Here is a 9,560-nt window from a genome sequence, read left to right as displayed (position 1 = left end):
TGGCAGCGGTGGGATTCGAACCCACGCCCCCGAAGAGACTGGTGCCTTAAACCAGCGCCTTAGACCGCTCGGCCACGCTACCCGCAGTAAAGGTAGCTCGGCGCAGATCACCGCCTGCCTTTCGCAATCGCCATTCTCGTTTCAGGTGGCCTATTTTTTTCCAACACGCGCTTGCTTCCCACCGCACCGGTTTCACGCCGCTTTTCTGAGGCTCACACGCGGAACGAGGGAACTACTTGAAGCTAACCATTTTGCCGGAGGCTTTGAATTCGAATCCGTTGGGGATATGAAAGCTGAGGTTGCTGAAAAAGGTGATTTGTGTAATTCAGTTTATTTTATGGTTTACTGCCGGCGTTCGGACAACTTGTAATTCCTGCCATCATCATCGTCATCATCATCATCATCATCATCTAGGCAATCTGAAACTTATAGGTCTCTTGAATTCTAGAAGGGAACATGGACAGTGGTTACTCAGGTCATCGAGCTGATTACTGGTGTAAATACGCCCTGTCAATGGTGCAGCTGTCTCGAGAAAAAAAAAAACAAAAAAAAAACTAGAAAACTAGCTTGTACTACTTACCATGAACAGTGCCGTAGCCAGAAATTTCGTTCGGGTGGGGGTGCGGGGGACCGCTCACGTTGCAGCTCGGTCTCCTTCTTATAGAGTTTGTCGAGATACCAAATACATGGATAATAACTGCATTACCATTGCCAAAGACGCTGCAACTGAATTCATGAACGTTACGCACTGCCAAGACAAGTAAAATATGTATTTTCTTATAAAAGAATATAGTCGTATGTCCCCCCAAAAATTGCCCGAAATAACTGATATGAATGCTTCTATGTTTTTTGTCTATTTAATAAGTAAAGAAGTATCACACGAAATTTAGAAACATATCAGTTCGAATCTAGCAAAGCAGTGCATGCTGCTGATATGAAAAATGTAAAAGCCATGAAATGAACAAGTTGAGGACAAATATTTTTATGAAATTTTGTCATTCAAGAACCTTGTTTACATTTTTGCACATATGCAACCGCCAGGGAAAAGTCTCAATGACGCTGTCCTTTGTCCCAATATATTGCGCAGGAGCAGCTGCCAGCGGTGGTATATTGGGAGTAATTGCACCGAAATTATATTCGTAACAGAGAGCACATATAAAAAGCAGAAGTTCTGCAAGATATACGAGGGCGAGCCAAATGAAAGTGAGCCAATGCGAATATATGACTGGCGGGGTACTTTATTTAAAGTAGTCTTCATGAGCATTTAGACATTTGTCCCACTGACTAACGAGTCGCATGATTTCCGTCTCATAAAACCCCTCGGGTTGCGCGTCAAAAAGTCTGTAACTGTTTGACGTCATTGTCCGACGCAAATCTTGTTCCCTGATCTGTTTTTTCAACGGCCCCAAAATGTGGAAATCGCAAGGTGACAGGTCTGGGCTGTATGCCGGATGTCGCAGCATTCCCCACGTGAACTTTGTTAGTTTTGTATGAACTGCATCAACGATGTGGGGACGGGCAATGTCGTTGGGTAAGATGACCCCATTCGTCAATTTTCCACGTCGTTTGTTCATGATTGCGACACACAGCCGATCCGGCGTTTCACCATATCGGAAACGATTGATAGTCTCTCCAGGCTTAGCAAATTCAATCAGTAATGACCCCTGATGATCTAAAAAAAAGTCAACAACACATTTCCGGCTAGAAATGACGGCCTTTGATTTCTTTGTTGGTGGTGAATTCGAATGTTTCCACTGTAAGCTTTGCCGTCGTGTTTCAGACTCGTAGTAGTGGCGTCTCCAGTCACAATTGCAGAAACGAAGTCGTCACCCTCATTGTGATACCGGATCAAGTGAGCCAAGGCAGTGCCGAACCTCTCCCTCTTCTGGCGGTGGTTGCAAATCTTGGCCATCAGTTGCGCACACAAGAGCCGATAACCGAGATGTTCATGAATTATGGTGTGAACCGAACCGTGACTCATGTACGCACGCTTTGCCGGTTCATCGATGCTTATCCTCCGTTCAGGTCTAATCAGTTCATGAACATTTACAATTGCGTTGGGGCGATTGCACGGTGGCTTTGGCCCGGTCTTGGATCGTCTTTGCAACATTCACATTCTTCTTTGAACCGTTCTCTCCAACGCTTCACAGTGGCCCATGAAATGCAATGTTCACCGTAAATGAGAGATGCTTGTGTACTTCAAAAATGGACGCAGCATGAAATCAGTGAAAAGGAAACTTGGCATAGGACAAAAATGTATGCACTGAGAGATAAGCAGGGTAGTATGATCATCAATCTCGAAGGCATAGTAAAAGCAGGGGGAGAATTTTATACTGACCTGTACAGTACCCAGAGGAGCCACGATACCTCCATTCTAAGCAGTAACGAACAGGTTGCAATGACTATTTCTGTAACTATCAATGAGGTTAGAAGGACCTTGCAAGACATGAATTATTATTATTATTATTATTATTATTATTATTATTATTATTATTATTATTATTTGTTTTGAACACATACACACAGGTAACAGGAAAGGGAAAGCGAGGAGCAGGCTGGCAACTGCCACCGGAAGGGGCACAGCGCCTGCCTACTCTTCTGAAGGGAGGTGACAGCAACACAGAAATGGAAGATAGGAAGGAGAGGAGGAAAAAGGAAAGAGGTAAGGAAGAGCAACAGGTCAAATCTAAAGACTAAAATAGAACACTGCAACAGGACAAATCTAAAGACTAAAGTAGAACTCTGCAGCCGGAATTAAAGTGACGCTGCGTCGAACAGCCTCCACAATTATCAACCACATCCATGGCTAGTTCGCTATGCGGCTAATTGTGTTCTCCACGATGAGACGCCTTGTACAGCTGCACGTAATCACCGTTTCACCGGTAGTCGGTTCACAATATACACTACAAGGTGTTTGAACCGGCCACCTCCCATCTTCGAAGGAAGAAGCGTTAGGGCAGAGTATACTGATCACACACAGTAGGGCCGGTCACTGAAGGTCACGCTACTACAGAATGTTGAATGTTTATGCTACAAACGTGAACCTAAGTTAGTTAACTCTATAAAGGTTAGTAGGGCACGATGGGCCTGATCACGTTTAGATGCACAACCACTGGGGTATAAACATTCCTCGAGTGTCGCACACCGCAGGCCAAGGAGGTGATAGTTTCTCACTAGCAACATGCGCTGCGCAATGAAAGCGGGACACTCAAATATAAGGTGCTGAAGTGTCTCGTAGCAGCCACAAGACGTACACAATGGACTTTCCACACGCCCTTGTCTGTATAAACGTTCGTGCACGTTCACGCAACCAACCCTCAGCTTGAACTGTTGTGCTCTAGCGCGACGAGGCAAGCCTCGACCACGATCACGGGGCGGGAACGTTTCATTTGCGACGTCCTGATCTGGATGCTGTTTGAGTAGGTGGCGACGAATCAGTAGACGAGCGTCATCAAGTTTGCACAAAATTCCTGGGCAGTCACAGTTGTTATGAACGCAGCAGGGCAACATGGAATAATAGTCAATTTCAAAAATCAAATCAAATGAAATGTTTTATTTGCAACAAACTTGTTGGGGGTCCTCCAGGCGAAAAGCTGCGACATACATCTTGAATGTGCCTGAAGGCCCTCACATGGCAGCAATAAGTCAACAATGGAAACACTGATCTATTAGGGCATACAAATACAATGGGTCACATTTACAATAATTACAAAGAGCACATTTCAAAAATACGTTTACAAAAATACGCTCTAATCTGTTTTCGAGTCAAGGTATTTATGATAACATTTTCTTTCCCAAATTTATTTAACAGTGAAGGTAGCGTGTGTCTTAGCGACGGCATGAGGTAATTTGTACGCTTTTACGGTACTAACCACCTGTCTTTGCTGCGGGTACGCGCATCACTTCTGTCATATTCAAGTCGTGACGTATTTTTTTTTAAATACCCGCCGTGGTTGCTCAGTGGCTGTGGTGTTAGGCTTGTAGGGGTTGAAGGACGGACTTCGGGATGAAAAACAAACTTGGAGGGTTTATTTTACATTATATACAGAGAGGTGAGAGTCAAGTAACAGTCCTACAGTTATTACGGGCCGGCAGCAACTCGGACGCTGCGGCCCGCGGCAAGAAGTTCGAGAGAGGTCAATCAAGGGAAAGCTCTGGTCTCTCTGGAATGCTCCTTATAAATCCTTCGAGCACTGGAAGTCGCGTCATGTTTGACCAATGGGAGAGTCCGCTCAGATGACGTCATTTTCGGCCAATGGTTGGCGCCCGTGCCGCGGTGCCACACCAGGCGGAGAGAGTCGCCGCTTGGTCCCCCTTGCTTGATCGCCGTCACAAAAGCCAGGTGGGGGCGACGCTGCCAGGCCTTCCGGGTACATCGCAGCCGTCTTGTTTCGGGACCCACTTTCCTTGCAACAATGCCGGGCTATCCTTTCGTTTTCTGGAAAACTCAAGCATTGAAAAGCTCCACCGGCGGCGTACGAACTTGTTTGCACGTGAACTTGTTGGCTCGAGCGCTCCTCTGGAATGTGCTGCGATTCGATGTGGTCCGGGGGAACTCGAAGTAGCCTCAGGAAACGGCGCCACATCTAACAGGCTGCTGAGCACGAGGTCGCGGGATCGAATCCCGGCCACGGCGGCCGCATTTAGATGGGGCGAAAACACCCATGTACTTAGATTTAGGTGCACGTTAAAGAACCCCAGGTGGTCGAAATTTCCGGAGTCCTCCACTACGGCGTGCCTCATAATCAGAAAGTGGTTTTCGCACGTAAAACCCCGTAATTTAATTTTTTTTTATTTTTTAACAACGCTTTAAAATTTTCGGAGCCGAAGGAAAAGGAATAGAGTAGCCTGTATTCATAAATGTTAGTTACTTGTATTATGTCATAACTTCCAAAAAGTTGCTCAATAGAATGGAAATAAGGTACATTCACTACATGTCGAAGTGCTCGTTCTTGAAGTTGAAGAAGTGCATTAAGATTACGTTTCGTGGCGATAGCCCATACAAGCGCACAATAATTCAGATGCGATTCAAACAAGGCATAATATCTCTGCAACTTTACTTTCTCTGAAAAAAAAACGACGGCAGCGGGACAATGCACGTGCGGCAGATGACGATGATTTAATAACTAGTTCAATGTGATATGTCCAGTTCATATCTTCTTAATAAAAGATGGAGGAGACATAGTGCTTGAAAACCTGGCGGCTTTGTATACGAAATGTCTGTCGACTTCAAGGGTCCCAGAGAAGTGGAAGAATGCAAGCATTATACTAATCAACGAAAAGGGAGATGTTAAAGAATTGAAAAATTATAGGCACATTAGCTTACTCCCAGTATTATATCAAACATTCACCAAGATAATTTCTAATAGAATAAGGGGAACACTGGACTTTAGTCAACGAAAACAACAGACTGCCTTCAGGAAGAGATACTCTACAATGAATCGCATCTGTGCCATTAACCAGATAATCGAGAAATCCGCAGAGTACAATCAGCCTCTCCATATGGCTTTCATAGATTACATAAAGGCATTTGATTCAGTAGAGATACGAGCAGTCATAGAGGCATTGCGTAATCAAGGAGTTCTGCTCGCTTACGTAGATATCTTAGAAAATGTCTAAAGGTATTTCATAGCTACATTAATTCTCCACAAGAAAAGTAGGAATATACCTATAAAGAAAGGGGTCAGACAAGGAGACACAATCTCTCCAATGCTATTCACTGCGTGCTTGGAAGAAGTATTCAAGCTGTTGAACTGGGAAGGCTTAGGAGTAAGGATCGACGGTGAATATCTTAGCAACTTCGGTTCGCCGATGACATTGTTCTATTCAGCAATACTGCAGACGAGTTACAACAAATGATTGACGACCTTAACACAGAGAGTGCAAGAGTGGGGTTGAAGATTAATATGCAGAAGACAAAGATAATGATGAATAGCCGGTCAAGCGAACAAAAGTTCAGGATCGCCAGTCAGCCTCTAGAGTCTGTGAAGGAGTACGTTTACTTAGGTCAACTAATCACAGCGAACCCCGATCATGAGAAGGAAATTCTTAGAAGAATAAAAATGGGTTAATCGATCACGGCAGACATTGTCAACTCCGGACTAGAAGCTTACCATTATCATTGAAAAAGAAGGTGTACAACCAGTGCATTTTACCAGTGCTGAAATATGGGGTAGAGACTTGGAGACTGAAAAAGAAACTTGAGAACAAGTTAAGGATCGCGCAAAGAGCGATGGAAAGAAGAATGCTAGGCATAGCGTTAAATGACAGAAAGAGAGCGGTTTGGATAAGGGAGAACATAGGTATAGCCGGTATTCTAATTGACAGTAATAGAAAAAAATCGAGTTGGGCAGTTCATGTAACGCGCAGGTTAGATAACCGTTGGACCACTAGGGTTATACAGAATGGGTACGAAGAGAAGGGAAGCAAGTCGAGGACGGCAGAAGACTAGGTGGGACGATGAAATGATGAAATTCACGGGTGCTAGCTTAAATCGGTTGGCGCAGGACAGGGATAATTGGAAATCGCAAGGAGATGCCTTCGTCCTGCAGTGGACATAAAATAGGCTGATTAAGGTGATGATCTAAGAAAAAGTCACTCTATACAATCCGTCAAACAAGGCAGATAAACATGTTGCGCAATCACAGATTCACATATCACAGAATCCTAAGGCCAGTTCCACCCCCCCCCCCTTCCCCTCTCTCACGCGAAAGCGTTGCAATCCGTCGAGTCCCCACAGTGATGGCGGTAAGCGACCACTGTTTCTTTTTCTAGTCTGCTAGCCGGAAAGCGCCCAAAACTATGCAAGGCGAAAATCAACTCGGCCAGATAAAAACGAACGCGCACCGAAGTGGCAGCGTGGTGGTGGTCGGGGCAACACTAGAAAAACGCATGCGCTCTGGCTGGCTGTGGCCGCCCGCGGGAAGCGAAAACAAGAAAATTGAAGAGGCTGAATGTGGTCCTCGCGAATAAAAGTCGAAGTAGAAAAATACATGATAATGTAGTTACCTTTGCTGGCTCTAGTGTCTTGACACAGATGCCTTGTGCAGGTGAAAAAAAAAATGTTGGTATTCTTTTCCGTGAAATGACGGCACAAATGAACCACCACAACGCTTCGTCTCCTTGGACCTCACTGCGTGCTTTGTCAGCTTGCCTGATAGCGTGTTGATTACGTGTGTCTCGCTGTATGGCGTCAAATGTTTGTAACAACAATAAACCCCCAAAGTTCCGAAATTGAAAGTCTAAAGCACGACTTTGGAAATGTCTGTGCACCTTTCGGCATCAAAAGTTTATGAAAATTTTACACTCATAAAGTTTGGAATTTAAATCCATGCACTCCGTAGATTCCTCGGCCTACACGAGATGCCGCGACGAGCCCGCTCGCCATAAAAACGCCCTCCCAACTTTGTGCTCGGATGAGGCTCCTTGCGCTATGTGACTCCTGGTGCATGGGCGTTGCCACGAAATCCAGCCAGAGTTTGCAATGTTCTTGGTGAAATGTCTTTTCGAACGTGAAAAGGACATTCAGAATGATTTCCGGCGCTGGGGGTTGTTTTGGTTGGCGGCGCATGACAGTACGAAAAAAAAAAATTTCGAGTGGTGGGGGTGCTGAACATAAGACCCTCCCTCCCCCCTGGATACTCCCCTGACCATGAAGTTATCTTAGGTTTTCTGAATATGGCGTATTGCTCTTTGCGGAATTTATGGGAATTCAGCGCAGCAGAGGGGGCGCTCGCGAAAACCGTCCCTCAGCGCTGTGAGTGAGAAAGCGCCGTAATTTTTAGTCTCGCAAACAAACCGCGGTTCTGCAGGGAGCATGAATAACATGCGATTCTGGCGTGGCCTTCTTTGTGTGTGTTTAGAAAAAGTTTATTTCAACAAAGGGCGATACAAACGCTGAGTCACAATCACGGCACAGTTCCACCTGGACGACAAATATACAAAAAACGAAGCATCGTACGCACGGCACGTTTTCAAAGTAGTGTCCGAGTCCTCACTCGCTAACATATAACCACAGAGGCCCACGGAAAGGGACAGTTACACATAAACTGATTGTAACATGTATAAAATGATGTTCAGCATATACAGTGTACACAATGGTTATGTGCAATGATGACGTGGCAGAGACACTTTACATAATTTTGAAGTGATGCTATGTTCTATGAGCGTGAATATTAACGCGGGATTCGGTGGCGGCTTCGGACGTCGCTTCGGCAAGATTATTTTCGAACCACGCATACCCAGGCCCTCCATGTGACGCAAGAAATTTATCGAACTAATTTAATTTCTCAATAAAATAAGTGGAAAATTCGTAAAGTGCGAATTACAAACAGTCCACAGACATGGCAGCTCTCGGATTGTAATTTCACTATACGAGAAAACATAATTCTGTTCCGCGAAAACTCAAAGAAACCGCTTTTCCAGTGTTTCTAGAACGCACAGACCTGCCGCGCCGTCAGCCATTTGCACGCGCTAGAGCGCAGGTGTCTCGGGGGCCATGGAGTGGCGTATCCGGTTCCTTGCAATACCTCCAGCTGGCGCTCGCCTCCACCGCATGGCAGCCCATGCAAGAGGCCGCGTTTCTACCACAAAGCCCGCCTTCGTGAATACCGTTCGCGGCCAATCTTTCTCGGTAAACATTACGGTTGCATACGCTCTAGTTACCAGGATGCGTGAAAAGCAGTCAGGAATATTTGAATGCTATCAAGTTCCACTCCAGGCGAAGCTTAAGCATCCCCTAAATTTTTGAGAACGGTGAAGAGGCTACGATTAACAAGGACGAATTATCTTGTGAAAAGATGCCCTTAAAGTATTCTGCGGGGAGAAATGGGAGCCACCAGCATCTACAAGCGTATAGCACCGATAGCGTTGCGGTACACTGTAAACATAAATGAGGTTGAATAGTAGTTATTTTGTTTGCATGCCCTGCAAAACTCTATAGCTCGATGAATTTGATCCACCATCATTGTGTAAAATAAAACAATAAACCCATGATTTACCTCATTAACCAAATAATGCAGCACAAAAAAGCAAAAAAAACGGAATGACTTAATTTCACTCCATATACAGAAGGGGGTGTATTAGTGTGAAAACCTTGCGCCGTGAAATGGAGTTAGAATGCACTTTCTCTACATGCGCATCTACATCGTGTTGTTTTCGTGCGCCTGTGTTCATTCGACATCCGGTATTTAGAATTTTTCGCCTGGTTGATGCATGGTGTATGACTTACATTATTGTTAAATTATATGTATAATTTGCAATAACATGCTCTTATGAAGTGTAACTTTTCTCTAATGCTGTGTTTTTGTCTTTTCTTTGTCTCCCGTGTGACGTTGTATTGCCCATAGATATTAAAATGCACTTCATATAGCTATCCGAGCAACCGCCAGTTTTACTTCCTTCAGTAAATCATGACGCAAGTTGCAATGCCCTCAACAAATAAATAAGCGAATCTACTCCTGTCAAGGTTTCCAACCGCTAATGCCGACAGGAAAAGTCGCCGTGTAAACTTGAATCTTATAACTGTCACATTCTCTCGCGATGTGAAAGCAGTATTCTGG

The 9,560-nt window shown here is 44.8% G+C and overlaps 1 non-coding gene across 1 annotated transcript; it reads right to left on the bottom strand.

Moving 5' to 3' along the window:
- On the bottom strand, positions 1–82 carry TRNAL-AAG (transfer RNA leucine (anticodon AAG)). The gene has a single exon. It is a non-coding gene; the product is annotated as a tRNA-Leu (tRNA).
- Positions 83–9,560: the final 9,478 nt, after the last annotated feature.

Source organism: Dermacentor variabilis, chromosome 3, assembly GCF_050947875.1.
Source record: "Dermacentor variabilis isolate Ectoservices chromosome 3, ASM5094787v1, whole genome shotgun sequence".
In the NCBI taxonomy this organism is placed as follows: domain Eukaryota; kingdom Metazoa; phylum Arthropoda; class Arachnida; order Ixodida; family Ixodidae; genus Dermacentor; species Dermacentor variabilis.
This window is presented reverse-complemented; position numbering and strand designations above follow the sequence as displayed.